The sequence below is a fragment of the Culicoides brevitarsis genome, chromosome 1 (genome assembly GCF_036172545.1).
Source record: "Culicoides brevitarsis isolate CSIRO-B50_1 chromosome 1, AGI_CSIRO_Cbre_v1, whole genome shotgun sequence".
NCBI lineage: Eukaryota > Metazoa > Arthropoda > Insecta > Diptera > Ceratopogonidae > Culicoides > Culicoides brevitarsis.
The window spans coordinates 37,616,318-37,632,117 of record NC_087085.1 but is presented as its reverse complement, the minus strand read 5'-3'; positions in this window follow the sequence as shown (position 1 = coordinate 37,632,117).

Sequence of the window (15,800 nt, the reverse complement as noted above, 5' to 3'; positions counted from 1 at the left end):
AAATTTAAATTAATAAAAAAAAAATAAATTAAAAAATTTTTTAATGTTTTTTTTTTTGAATATTAATTTAAATTAAAGAATAATTTTTTTAAAAAATTTAAATTATTTTTAAATATTAATTTTTTTAATAAACGCGATTAAACTAAGAAAAAATTCAAGTTTTACAAAAAAAAAATAAATGAATAATTTTTGTTTTATTTAAAATCTTTTGAATTTAATTTAATTTTATTTAAAAATTAAAGGGCACAAAATTTTTATTTAAATTTTTTATTAAAATGTAAAAATAATAATAATAAAATTAAATAAAAAAATTAAATTAATTAAAAAATCTTTTAAAAAAAATCGCTTTAAAATTATTTAAAATATTTTTTTTTAATTTTAGAAAAAAAATGTTCACTGTAAGATTATCTCTCTGCTCAATACTTGATGAGTTAAACTCGCCGGTTACATCGTTTTCCCCATTTTCTCCGCTTTTGTCCCATTATCGTCACCGCAATCGTGCTCAGTAAATGCTCAACAAATTTTCAGTTACGAACCAAAAAGTAACTGCGCACGACAAAAACGACTTTCTGAACGTGTCTATGGTCCTTTTACTGCTTCGTATCTCACGTCGACGTACATAACCGGCTTACCAACACACACGAATCAACTGGTTCTCTCCTCTGAATTTTCACACACACACGAAAAAAAAGTTGAATATGTGAAAAAATGTTTGCCGATCAGCTGAGCTTGAATTTTTTTTTTTTTGTAATTTATTTAACGAATTGTGGAAATTTAAAAATTTTTTTTTTTTCATTTCAATTTTAATTAAAATTCAAGTAACGAGAAATTCCTGCCTCGCATTAATATTTCATCAAGTGTCAAATTAAAATCACGTTTGTTGCAGATGAATTACAAGTTGGGACCGCAAATCGCTTTGCATCGTTTATTTATTCGCACGTCGATGCAATGCTAGCCAGAACATGACAATCGAGCTGCCATTACATATTTACAACATTTAATTACGCGCCGTAAAGACGAGTAACGGGCGAGAGAAATGTTTCTATATGGTGAGTTGTATTTTGACATTAATTTGCTGAATTTAGCACGTCAATTAGAAATAGACACATTAATTAGTGTTTTGTTTCTCGACTGGAGATGTTTGTTTCGTTTTGTGACAAGGAGAGAATTTGTTGTTGGTGAAGAGTGATGCGAAGCAACTTGTGATTAATTACGAAAGTAAAGTTAATTTATTGGATGTGACGGAGTTTAGTGAGGTATTTCAAATTTTATTGGATAAAAAATTAAATTAAATTAAAATTTAAAATAAATTAAAAATAAAATGAATTAAAAAAATTATTAATAAATTAAAATTAAATAATTTTTTTCTTAATTTTTAATATTTTTTTTTAATTTTTAATATTTTTCGTAATAATTTATTTTTATTGATTTTTAAATTAATTCGCTTATATTTTTCTAATTATTTTTTTTTTAATTTTAATTACTTTTTATTTTTTTAAAAAATTATTATTAAAAAAAATATTTAAAAAAAATTAAAAAGAAATATAAAAAAAATTTAAAAAACATATAAAAAAAATAAAAATTAAAATTAATAAAAAAATTATTAATTTTTAAAAATAATTTCTAATTAATTTTTTTTTAAATTTTAATTAATTTTTAAAAAAAAAATTTATTTAATTATTTTTTTTTTTTTAAAATTAATTAAATAAAAAAAATAAATAAATTAATTTTTAATGAATGTTTTTTATTGAATTATTATTTTTTTAATTTTAAATATTTTTAAAAATTATTTTAAATTTTTTTTTTGAATATTTTAAATATTTTAGAATAAATTAAATTACCTAACTTAAAAATTAAATTGAATAATTAAAAAAAAGATTTAGCTGTAAAATAAATTTTTTAAAATTTCAATTTTATATTTTAATAAATTTTTTACATTTAATTTTTTTTAAATTTAATTTTTTAAATATTTTTCAATTCGAAAAAAATGAAACACTTTAATTAATTTGATTAATTTTTTATAAATTCTTTTTGGTTTATTTTTGACTCGAATTTTTTTCTGATTTTTAAAATTTGCCTAAATGCCTTTATAAAAATTGATAAAATTTTTTCTTCGAAATGCGGTAAAAAATCTGAATTTAATTTTTTATTTTAAATTAATTTTTATTAAATTTAATTTTTTTTCTGACAAATTTTTATATTTGCCTTTATAAAAATTGATAAAGTGTGTAAAATTGATACATTTCTTGAATTTCAACATGAAGATAAAAAATGTCTTTGATCGGAATTAAAAGCTTTATATTTTTTGATAAAAACTGTAAAAATTTGTGTGGTTTTTATTTTGACTCATTTTTGAGATATTTTATCGTTCAAACTGATAAATTTTGTGAAAAAAAATTATCTTATCAATGATTAAAAAATTATATTTCACAAGAATATGTAAGAATTTGTTGCATTTTTCATTAATTTGAATTTATTTATAATTTTTTAATTTATGGTTCAATTTTAAATTAATTTAAATTAAATTTAAAAAAAATTAAAATAAATTAAATAAATATTAATTAAATTATATTTCCTTAAAAATTTTTTTTTAAATATTTTTTTTTTAATTTCCATTACCTTAATAAATACAAAATTAATCAGAAAAATAAATCAAAACATTACTTCCACACAAAAATCGATAAATCAAACATTTTCAGACAATCTTCCGTTCCATCCGTCGCGATAAAACCCATAAACCAGCTTAACAGCTGAAATTAATTGATAATTTTCATCAATTCTACTGCAACCCATTCCCCTTCCCGCGTCAGATATCCTGCAAACCACAACGACAATTTAATTCGTATCTGTACCGAATTATTCATAAATCATCGTCGTCGACGTTCGTTGGCGCGATAATGGGCAACAAACAACGAAAAATGCCTGAAAACGGTCGAAACGATGTAAAATTCATCGCGATCAATAATTAAAGGCATGGAAAATTTTTGGACACATTTTAAAATTTTAATTTCATTTTATTTTATAATTTCCGACGTAACGCACACCCACAATGCAAATTAAATGTTCATGTAATTTATCGACATTTAACCCCAAAAAAAGTTACATCAGACTGGAAAAGGATTCGAAAAATTGACAAAGTAAATGACATACACACGAACTTGTACTTTATGGTACCGAGGTAAGTCATACAAAGTGACTAAAATGTTGTTTTTTTGCTGCTTCGTGGAGTTAAAATGGATTATTTTAGCATTTTTGGGGAGTAATTTAGCACTTCGAGGTATTAAATTAATTCCATGGATTAAAAAATTCAAAAATTTGGGATTAATTTAACATCTCGAGGGACTAATTTAGCACTTCGAGGTATTAAATTAATTCCATGGATTAATAAATTTGAGAATTTGGGATTAATTTAACATCTCGAGAGACTAATTTAGCACTTCGAGGTATTAAATTAATTCCATGGATTAATAAATTTGAGAATTTGGGATTAATTTAACATCTCGAGGGACTAATTTAGCACTTCGAGGTATTAATTTAATTCCATGGATTAAAAAATTCAAAAAATTTGGATTAATTTAACATCTCAAGGGACTAATTTAGCACTTCGAGGTATTAAATTAATTCCATGGATCTATAAACTCGAGAATTTGGGATTAATTTAACATCTCGAGGGACTAATTTAGCACTTCGAGGTATTAAATTAATTCCATGGATTAATAAATTCGACAATTTTGGATTAATTTAACATCTTGAGGGACTAATTTAGCACTTTGAGGTATTAAATTAATTCCATGGATCAATAAATTCGAGAATTTGGGATTAATTTAACATCTCGAGGGACTAATTTAGCACTTCAAAGCATTAAATTAATTCCATGGATTAAAAAATTCAAAAATTTGGGATTAATTTAACATCTCGAGGGACTAATTTAGCACTTCGAGGTATTAAATTAATCCCAAATTCTAAAAAAAACTCCCAAATTTCAATCAACTTCAGCTCTTCGAGAAGCTATTTTAAAACTTTTTCTTCTCGCCGGGCACTAACTATGTTGATTTCTTTCGCTTTTGACAAGTACACGGTGGCATGGCACCATTTCCAAAGTGTAATTGTACGGAAAATTCATCGAAAAAAACGACAAAGTTGTTGTTGTTGATTTTTCTTTCCCAACAAAGTTGTCGATGAATTTACCGCATCGAGCCACGAATTCAAATTCACCCAAACCTCAGTCAATTTAGTTATCAATCAAATATGTTACAAAGACACCCCAATTCATTCTCATGGGATTAAAAATGGAGACGGAAGGTCCTTGTTGCAAATGACCTCGATCAAATTTAGCAACAAACAATTTTTTTTTTGGTGCAACTCAACTATTTTATTCATGTTTGAGTGAAGTGACTGACTGCTCTACATTGAAATTTACACAACATGGGATTACATTGTTGCGAATAATTTACTTGCGAGTCTATTTATATATGAAAAAAAAAAATGTTGCAGCAAAATAGAGACACTCTTTAGGGGGGAAAACGCAACTTTTGAATTCGTGCAAATGCAAGTTTAATGACAGTTTTTGGCAATTTGTGCTGTAAAAGTTACAATGTTGATGGGTTTGAAGCAGGAAAATTAAACAAGGTTTTTGCGCACAACAGGCAATTAGCAGTGTTGCACCAATCAATTAGTGACAAGACGATGTTAAATGGGAAGACAAGTACGAAAAAAGTTTGTTTTTGAGTCCATTAACGATTTTTTTTAAATTTTAAACTTTGACGAGTTTCTTGTTTTCAACTTATTATTTTTTATTTTCAGTTTCAAAAATGGCTTTGACACAGTTTTTTTTTTTTGGCAGTTTTTTTTTCAGTTTCAATTTTTTGCAGTTAGTTAAAAATGATTAAAAATGATAAATTAGAGCCCTCTTATAAATTTTTATCCATTTTAATTTTTATTTTTTTGCTCTTGATTTAGTTTTTAAAACAAAACTATGTCAAAGGAAATTTTTTTTTTTCAGTTTCAATTTTTTGGCAGTTTTGAGTTATAAAATGATTAAAAATGATAAATTAGAGCCCTCTGACAAATTTTTATCCATTTGGAGCAAGATTTGACAAAAATGGCTTTGACACAGTTTTTTTTGTTCTTGATTTAGTTTTCAAAACAAAACTATGTCAAAGGAAAATTTTTTTTCTTAAGATATTTTATAGTTGAAAAAATTCAATCTTAAATCAATAAAATTTAAAATTAAAAAATTAAATTTAATTCAATAAATAAAATAAACTTAAAAAAAATTATTAAAAACTATTTGACCTAATTTCTCATCAAAAACTCCCCTTTTATAAATTTGCAGAATAAATATTTTTTTTTGTAGAATTGACGCCTTTTATAAAAATAATCTTATCAAAAAATATTGCAACAAATAAAAAACAGCTGCAATTTAAAATACAAAAAAAAATCTGTATGAAAACAATTTTTTATGAAAAGTCTTTTTCCATCAACAATATTTATTTATGCGTTATGTACATATTTTTTTTTATTTTTAGCAAACATCATTTATAAATATCTCTCTCAATCAATCACAAAATAAATAACATTCTTATCACACATAATCAAATAATAATCATCGAACGTCATGTCATTTTTTTTCGCAATTAAAATTCTAAACAATTACTTCCATTTATAAATAAAAGTCACACACTAACCAACTAACACTATAATAAACGCTTTGTGGGTGTAAATATTTGCAAACTTTTTTTTTCGTTGTGCAAATTACATCACTTTAGCTGCCGCTTGTTCGTCTTTAGTACTCACATGACGTCATTTTATTTATTTTTTTGATCATCACTTTGAAGTTACTAATTTAAAGCACGCTTTTTGCAATTTGCGACGTACGGAGAAAAATTTTATTTGAAAAAAAAAAATAAATAAACAAAAATTATTTTAACACTAAATTTATAAGAATAATTAAAAATAAACTTTAAACACAAACAAAGCTTTTTTTAAACTTGTATTGCAAATATTACAGCTGAATTGAATCAAAACCGCTATAGAATACATGTTATATATAATATATATGTAGTATGTGCATTGTATATACATAAAGTACATTCTATGTATAAATGAAGAATTATATATAGCGAAAAAAAAATAAAATAAAAAATGTAGCCAGATGTTGTGATGACACTTATAAAAAATTGTAAATTATTTGATGGCTTTGTCTGTTTTTTATATTTAAAAATATTTTTTTTAAATTTTTTTAAAAAAATAATTAATTAAATTATTAATTGTTAAATATTAAAATAATAATTATTTTTTTTTAGTTTTTTAATTTATATTTTTTATCAATTATTTATTCAAAAAAAAAAAATAAAAATTCAAAATAAAAAAAAAATAAAAAATAAATTAAAATTAAAAAAAAAAATATTTTATTTAATTAAAATTTATTATTATTTTTTTTTAATTTTATTAAGTGTAATATTTTTTTGTATATAATTTTTAATAATTAATATTTTTTAATATATGTTTAATATTAATATTAATAATAATATTTTAATAATATCCAAAATACTCACTTTTTTAAATATAATTTTAATATAATACAACAATAACTTTAATAAATGTTAATTTTTTAATTCATTTATTTTACGTATAGATATAGATACAATTATTATAATAAATGGCTCCACTCCAAAAATTATATTTAAATAAATAATCCTTTAATATTTTATTTAAACTTAACTTTTTTTTGTACTTTTTTGTGTATAAATGTATTTTTTTATTATTTTATATACAAATATATATTATATATCTTCGTATATTATATATTTTACGATACACAATCCTCCTATAATATGTTATAGATGTGCTATTATAGAACGTGCTATATTTATAAGTTTACACTGGTGCGTTGTTGTGTAGAATACATCAAATTTTAATCAATTATGTCATTCTTCATACACTTTTTATTACTGCACACACGTTTAAAATGTAGATTTTTTTCTTTTGTATTCCATACCACTCCTCTATTATTACTTCAAGTATTCTTATCTTAATTGTTATATAATTATTTATATATATTTTTATTATTTCATGATATATGATTTGATTTATTATTTTTTTTTATTTTCACAAACTTCAATTTTAATTAAAATATTTTTTTTCAGCACTTTTTATTAATTTGTAGAATTATTTTTTGCAGGAAAAATTTAAAAAATAATAATAAATGTTATTATTATTTTAATATTTGTTGTGTACTGTATTATTATTATTATTAATATGTGTAGTTGTCGCGCGCGTGTGTTGTATATACTGGCGGACTGCTAGCTCGCTGCTCGCCCAACTTTTCAATAGCAAGGCAATTTTGTGCAAAATCGTTTGTTGCGTAACATCTCAATGTTCCGGAGACCTATCTATCTATATTTGTACACACATTGCCGCCATACGGAGCACATGCAAAAAAAAATGAGTATTTATACGTGTATCGCATCATCATCGTTTGCGAATTTTTTTTTTTTTCATTGTATACATGCCGGTTCTTTATTATGTACATGACACAATTCCGAGAGAGAAGCAGAGTTCTTTGGATGGGAGAGCGAAAGAGAATTCGGATCCCGAATCGGGTTACTGTGTGTGGTTGTCACAAAATACGAGCAATTACTGCAAAAACAAACAAGTTGTTCCCCAAATGGCCTATAAACAATCAAATGTCGTATATAAAGTACCAAGTTCATGGATGTTTTCGGTCCTTCCTTATCGCTCGGTGTCGTTGTCGTGACTTTGGTGAAATCCGGTCATGCGTAGAAAGGTTTTTTGAATCGCAAATCGAGAACGCTAGATTTGAATTAGAATTTTTCAGTTAAATTTTTAATTTGATTTATTTAAATTTATTTATTAATTTTAATTAAAAATTTTAATTTTTTTTTTGAATATAATTAATTAATTTTAATTTTTTAATTAAAATTAAATTAAATAAAAAATATTATTCATTTTTTTTAGATTGTTAAAAAAAAATTAAAAAAAAAAATTAAATTAATTTAAAATAAAATTATTTTTTATGTAATTATTTTGTGTTTTTTATTTAATAAAATTTTTGAATTTTATTTTTAATTTATTTTTTTTATTAATTTTTTTTTTTGTATTAAATTTTTAAATTCTATTGATTTTTAATTCATTTTTTTTTTTGATAATTTTTTATTTTTTTTTATTTAAAATATTAATTGTTTTTTTTTTTATTTTTGAATAAATTTTAAATTAATTAAAATAAAATTAAATTAAAATAATTAAAAATTAATAAAATTATTTTTTGTATTTATTTGTTTTTTTTTTATTTAATTAAATTTTATTTTCACTTTATTTTTATTAATTTTTTTTATTTTGACTGATTTTTATTGATATTTTTTTTTCATTTCAGAAAACTTCTTTTCCGCTTCGACGTCGTTCACGTGCCTGCTTAAAGTCACTTCGCACCGTCGAATGCCACGTATCCAAAATCCCAATAATCAAGTCAAAGATCGCGCGACGATACGGTTTTGCTTGATTCGATGTGTCTCGTTTTCCATTTCGACGACGCTCTATTTCAACGGAATCCAAGTAATCGATCTCATCGAAAAAGTCATCGTCATCGAAGCTATCGGGTTTCACAGATTTTGCGATGGATTTACATTCAATTTGTTCAAACTGAAAATTTAATTTAATTTAATTTATTGATGAACGAAAATTTATTCGAATTTTTTTAATAAATTAAAGAAATAAATTTAAATATTTAAAAAAAATGTTCACCTGGTCAATAATTATTAAGGTTGACAGGAGGATTAAAATTATTAATTTTATTTCGTCCATAATTTTCTTTTTTAATTTTATTGCGTGGAGTAAATGGTTAAGTGGTTGATGTAATACTGATGCCGACCGAACAAATGAATGTTTTTAATAAAAAATGTTGGAAAAAAAATATGTATACGGAAATTTTCGTTGTTCAAGTTGTTTTGCGATGAAAATTAAAATAAAAATAAATATACAGTGATTCATTAAGTGACAATGTTTAATATGATAAAGCAGTAGAAAATGAACGATTATGGTAAACATTTTTAAAAAATATTCGTTTTTAATTATTTAATGGTAATTTTATTTTTTTTTAAATAAAATAAATTCTAAATTTGTTAAAAAAAAATATTTAATTTTATTAAAAAAAATTAAAAAAAAGTTTTATTTTGATTTTAAATGTTTATTAATTATTAATTGTTAAATTATTTAATATTTATTTTTATTTTTTTTTTTAATTTACAAATATATTTAAAATATCAAGTTAATCTTTAAATTAAAAAAAATCAAATAAATTGAAAACTTTTGAAAATTTTAAAATTTTTTTTGAAACATTAAATAATTAAAAAATTATAAAAAAAATATTAAAACTTGTTAAATTAATTCCTAAAATTTTAAATTTTTCAACGGGATTATATTTTTTTAAAATATTTATTTGATTTTTTTTAATTTAAAGATTAACTTGACATTTTAAATATATTTTAAATTAAAAATTAAATTTAAAATTAATAAAAAATAAAATAAATAAATACCTAAGTTTTAAATAATTTAACAATTAATAATTAATAAAAACAATTATTTTTGTTAAATTTAAAAAAAATAATCATAATTATTTTGAATTAAATATTTGATAAATTTTTCGATTTTTTTATTTTATTTTTTAATTATTAAATTATTTTTAATAAAAAAACAATAAATTAAAAAAAAATATATTTTTTATTATTTAAAATTTTTATTTTAATTCATTAAAATTAAAATTATATCTAAAAATTGATATTATTTATTAAATAAAAAATAATGAAAAGATTAAATTATTAAATTAAATTATTTATTTTTTCATTATTTTTTTAAATTTTTATTATTAAATTAAATCATTAAATTATTTTTTTAAAAAAAATATTTTTTTAATGATTTACAAAAACAAAATTATAATAATTGAAAAACGATTTTAATTAAAAATTCTGTCCACTCTACGAAATTCTCCATAAGTCATAACTTGCCAATACACTTGCCGATGATGCATGCAAATTTTATCATAATAACAAAAATATTAATAATACGTCTACTGGCAGCTCAAACCGACTGACAATTCAAATGAAATGAAACATTGACCCAAATTTTAAGTACAACAAAGAAAAACTTTAAGTAAAATGCAAATGAATCAATTTCTGTGTAGACACTCAGCACTAAAATGACATTCTTTCCCATGGAGAATACTCAAAATAATTAAAGAAGATGATGATGCACAAAATTTGTGCTGTGTGATTTTTGTGATGATTGATTAGATTTTTTTGCTCTCTTGAAAAATTGAATAATTTTCATTTTTTATGATGTTTCGCCGTAAAAAGGTGAAAAATATTGAAAAAGGTGATTTTTTAACTTTTTTTTTATTATTTGCCTTCCAGAGAACTAAATGATGATTGAAAAGGTTGTCAAGCAATGATTTATCGGTGCAAAAAATCATTTTTTAAGTAAAATGTTCGTTAAAGTCTTCATTCATGAGATGGTTATGGATCAACGGCGCACATTCCGAGCCTGAAAGCAGCACGTCATGCCGTTCGACGTTCCGTTCCTTCTTTTGAACGACTTTTGGAGGCTCGTTTGATGGTTTTTCATGAGGACATGGCGGTTTTTGATGATTTTTATGATCTGGAGGACAAGGAGAAGGCTCTTTGTAACTTTCACACTGACAAATTATCTCTTTTTCATCACATTTTGGAACTTTTTGAGGAGGATGACAGCATTTTTGGTGACAAGCGTGATGCAAAAGTTGACCACATTCGCAAACTTCATTGATAATCAACGAGGTTGCCCCTAAAATACCGCTTGAGATTCTGCCGACGCTTCGTAAGACATCCGCTTCGACGGGATAACGACATGGATGGTGCTTACATAGGGCTTGGGGATGATGAGGATGATGATTGTTACATGGAAACTATTAAAATTTAAATTTTTTATAAAAATTTTAATGATTTTTAATGGAAAAACTTACCATTGAACAAAAATTTAATGAAAAAATTAACGTTAAATATTGAAAAATCCAATTTTTGTTCATTTTTTGATGTTTTTAGAGCCAATATCGATAACTTACTGATCAATTTTTAATATTTTTATTAAATATTTTGAAAATTAAGCCATTCAAAATTAAATTTTATTATTTTTTAGTCAAATTTTATTAAAAACTTACCAAAAATTAATTCAAAAGTTGAAATTTCCTCGAAAACAATGAAAAATTTACAAACATGAATAAAAATAAAAACATCAGTTACGTGAATTGAGGTGCTTTACATATTTAATAACTTTATTATTATTCATTTTATTGCCATTTAGTGCGGATTTACAATTAATTTTTGTAAATAATAAAAATGTGCATGAATTAATATTATTTATCGTAATTGATTCTGTTTAAAAATTATTTTTTAATATTTTAATATTAATTCATTGTCATTAAAATAATGTAACGTAAAATTATTTTTTCCTGGAAGAAGATTTAATAATTATGAGTCCATATTAAATGTCATGTCAGTTCGTCAGTCAATTGTCGGTCATTATTTACTGAAAATATAGAAGAGAAGTCATGAGTCAATGTCAAGTTTAGGTCTTTAAAGTCAATTTTTTGTCTAAAAGTCAAGTTTTAGAGTTTATGTCAGGAGTCAAGAGTCGATTTTTGTCTTTTTGTTGTCAATTTTAGTAAAAAAAAAGTCGATTTTGCATCAAAAAATTAAAATTTTTGTAAAGTTTTGTCACCACGTGTTTTGTTGTTTGAGGTTATGTTTACAAAAATGTGAAATTTTGAGGTTATTTTTGTAATTTTTCAAATTTAATTTTGAATTCTTTTTTTAATAAGAAATTTTTAAGTCATGTGTCAAGTCAAGTCATAAAATTTGTCAAGTTGTTCATTTTTAAAAATTTTTTAGTCAGTCAAGTTTACTTTTTTTATAAAAATTCGATAAAAAGTTGAAAAAAATTTGTCCTTTGTCAATTATTTTTTTTTAAATTAATTTTTTGATATTAGTAAGTCAAAATTTAGATATTATTTCTCAAAAATCGCAAAATTTTCAGAAAATTTTTGTATATTTTTTTAAATTAAGTCATGTTAGTGTCGTCATAAAATGTTATTTAATATTTTTGTCATAATTTTTTAAAAATATTTTTGTTGTTTGAGTCTCGTTTGTCATCATTTCTTTATAATTTCAGTTGAGTCATGTCAATTTTGTAGTTTTTGTCAGGTAATTTGAGTCTTAGTCAAGGAGTTCTTAAAGTAAATTCTTAATTCTAACTTAAAATTTTAAGTTTTTTAAAAATTAAAAAAAAATTACAAATGACAAGTATTTAAATTTTTAAAAATATAATTAATTATTTTAAATGTTTCATATAAAAAAAATAATTTTATAATTATTTTAATTTAATTATTTTTTTTAATAAAATTTAATTTGTTATTTCTAATTAATTAAAAAATTAATTTTAAATTTAATTAATTAATAATAACTATTTTATTTTATTTTTATAATTAATTAATTAAAATATTATTTTAATTAAATTATTATTGAATAATTATTTAATTATTAATTAATTATTAAAAAAAATTAAATTAGGTATTTTAAATATTTTTTCTTTTAATTTTTACTAAATATTGTTAATGTAAATTTTTATAATATAGCCGAATATAGCAAAAAGTTTCTTGAACATATTTTATTTTTAAAATAACTTCTATAAAATGCCTAAAAATGCATTTAAAATAAGATTTGATACCCTTTGTAAATGAAAATATCATTTTTATAAAAAATAATTTTTTTCTCAAAATATTTTTTATCGTAATTATAACTTCGTTTTAATTTACTAAAAAATTGCCTAAAAAATGAAAAAAAAAAATTAATACTTGTCAATAATTTTTCTAATTCTAAAAAAACATTAATTTATCAATAAAAATTAAAATTAAATTCTATATAATGAACGTCTTAAAAATTTTCGATGAAATTTCATGCCACAGACGTTTTCTTATGACTTCAAGTCGTTTTGTGATGTACCAGTGTGTCATTCGAAATATAAATTTCTTCATTAAAATTAACATTAATTAATATTACTAACTAAATTATTGCTTAAACTTACACCAAAACTACATTTAAACTTAATAAATCAATAAATATTAATTAATTAATTATGTCAAGTTACGTTCATTTCCGAAAATTTCTTATCACAGCCCAATTTTTTTTTAAATTACGAAACAAATTCTTCTTCTTCTTCACTCCAATCTTCAGACTTTGTATCTTCATCGGTTAATTTATTATTAATTTTTGGGGATTTTTCTCCTAAAAGCACTCGCGAATCTCCCTTCAAAACCACAAAATTGGGAGCTTTATTTTCCGTATTTTCCGTTTTGTTGACTTTTTCCACATTTTCAATAATTTTTACGAGTTTTTTAGTTTTTCTTCTCGGGTTTTTCATCTTTTTTCTCTTCCTCTTCGCCTTTTGCTCCTCTGCCTCCTGCAAAATTTCCACATATCTCTCGTACAAGTCGTGCAGCACTCTCTTTGACATTTGACTATCTGATAAATTTTGAGGGACTTGAATCGCGTGACGTTTAATCTTTAATGATTTCAAGAAATTTTCCGTAAATTTTTCTTCCGCGACTTGTTTTTCGGCGTACATATCGAGGACTTTGTACACGGGAGCGACAATTTTTTCAATGGGAACCGGAGATTTTTCCTTGAATTGCTGATAAAGGGTCGCCACGTTGTCCAGAGCGCCGTAAAGAGGCTTCGGTTGCTTCATTGATGGAAGTTGAAGAGTTCGTTGAAGGTCATCGATGCGAGTGACACTCGGATTTTTGTCTAATTCTTCAACCGGAAGGACATGAATGAAGTCTTTGTGCCCGACTTTTAGCGCAAAATCGTCAGTATCAACGACTTGCTGCCAATCTCGGGGATTTTCGAAAGTTGGCGAGAGATATCCTTTGACATCTTGCTTGTTTTCCATCAAATCGATCAAAAGTTTGATCATTTGTTGCGTTTGACGTGCCGGCGCCGGTGAAATCATGCCTCCTTCGTAGCCGGGATCCATCCGCGTGCGATGACTCAACAAATTCGAGAGATGTTGATAATCCTCGAACGCTTGTTCCGTGAATTGATCCGGTTCGGAGGACACTTCTTGACGCATCACGGGGTCATAACGATCGGGAATGACGAAATTTGGATCCAAACTTGCTGCAATTGCCTCATCTTTTGTCATAGAAACTTTATTTGAAGAACCGGAAGTCGAAAAAATCAACGGAAAATTCTTAAAAATTCCTAATTTTGTGTTTTGAAGCGCGAAAGTCGGAATATTACGTTTTTTACGTGACTTTACCTTATCCCCTAACTCATCATCATCATACCTGACAAAGGAAAATCTTCCGTGTTGACGTCTTTTTTGGTGACACGTGCAAGGACAGTTTCCGCAAGCGCCGCATTCGTCGTCGTCGTCGTTGTCGCGTTCAAAAAAGTCTTCGTCTGAATCGTAATATTTTCGATGATGTTTGCACGAAGGACGGAATTTCACAAATTCGAATTCAGGGAAGGATTTTTTGTATTCTGGTTGATCGCAGTCCTCGTTGGGGAGTAAATGGCGATCGATGTGTCCGAAAAGAACGGCAGGATCGCGACGAGGAGATGGATTGACGATTTCCATGTAATAACTGTGCGGAGAAAGAGGCTTCTCTGGCGGGGGATCGGGAGGACTGTAAACGTCGTAAGTATGTGATTTGCTGAAAAAAGAAGAAAAAAATTTTATTAAATGTTGTGAATTTGAAAAGCTAAAAAAAAAAAAATAAAAATTTAAAAAATGAATTAAAATAAAATAAATTTAAAAATTGAAAAAAAAAATAAACTGAAAAATAAGTAAATTTAATTAGTAATTAATATTAAGCTAATAAATTTTTAAAAAAAATAAAATTTCTTTTCTATTAAAAATTTAATTTTTTTTAAATTAAAAAATAAATTTAAGTAACAAAAAAAAAAATAATAAATTTATTAATTTTTTACCAATATTTAATGTTAATTATCTTTTTTTATTTTCTCATTAAATTAACTTTTTTACTTTTTTTTTTAAAGAATTCTTAATTTTACATTGAGATTTTTTAATAAATGTATTAAATTCAACAAAATTAAATTTTCATGAAAATTTATAAATTTTTCAAAAATTGAAAGTTTTATTTGAATTTAAATCAAATTCAATTAAAAATAATTAAAATTCTTTTATTAATTACTTTAAATTTTTTTTTCTTTATTTTTTAATTAAATCAAAAAAATAATTTTAAAGTAGAAAATTAATTAAAAAATTTAATTTAATTTAATTTAAAAAAAATAATTAAAAAATTAAATTAAAAAATTAATTTAATAATTTAAAAATTAATTAATTTAATAACTATATTATTAATTTAAATTATTAATTTAAATTTAAATTAAATTATAATTAATTAAAATTAAAATTAAATTAATTTAATTAATTTTTTATTAATTAATTATTTTATTTTTAAGTTTTTTTATTTATTTTTTAATTTAGATTTTTTAATAACTTTTGAAAATATCTCAAAAAATATAATAAATCATGAATTTTTATCTAAAATTTTTTTATATTTTTTTAATTATTTTATTTTTCAAATTAATTTTTTATTTTTTTATATATAAAATTTGAAAAATGTCCCTCACACACAAAATGAAGGGTAACCAACCACCTGTTGATTGTTTATTTAAACGTACAACACGTCAACTAACAATTCCAAGATTCACATTGAAACGCGT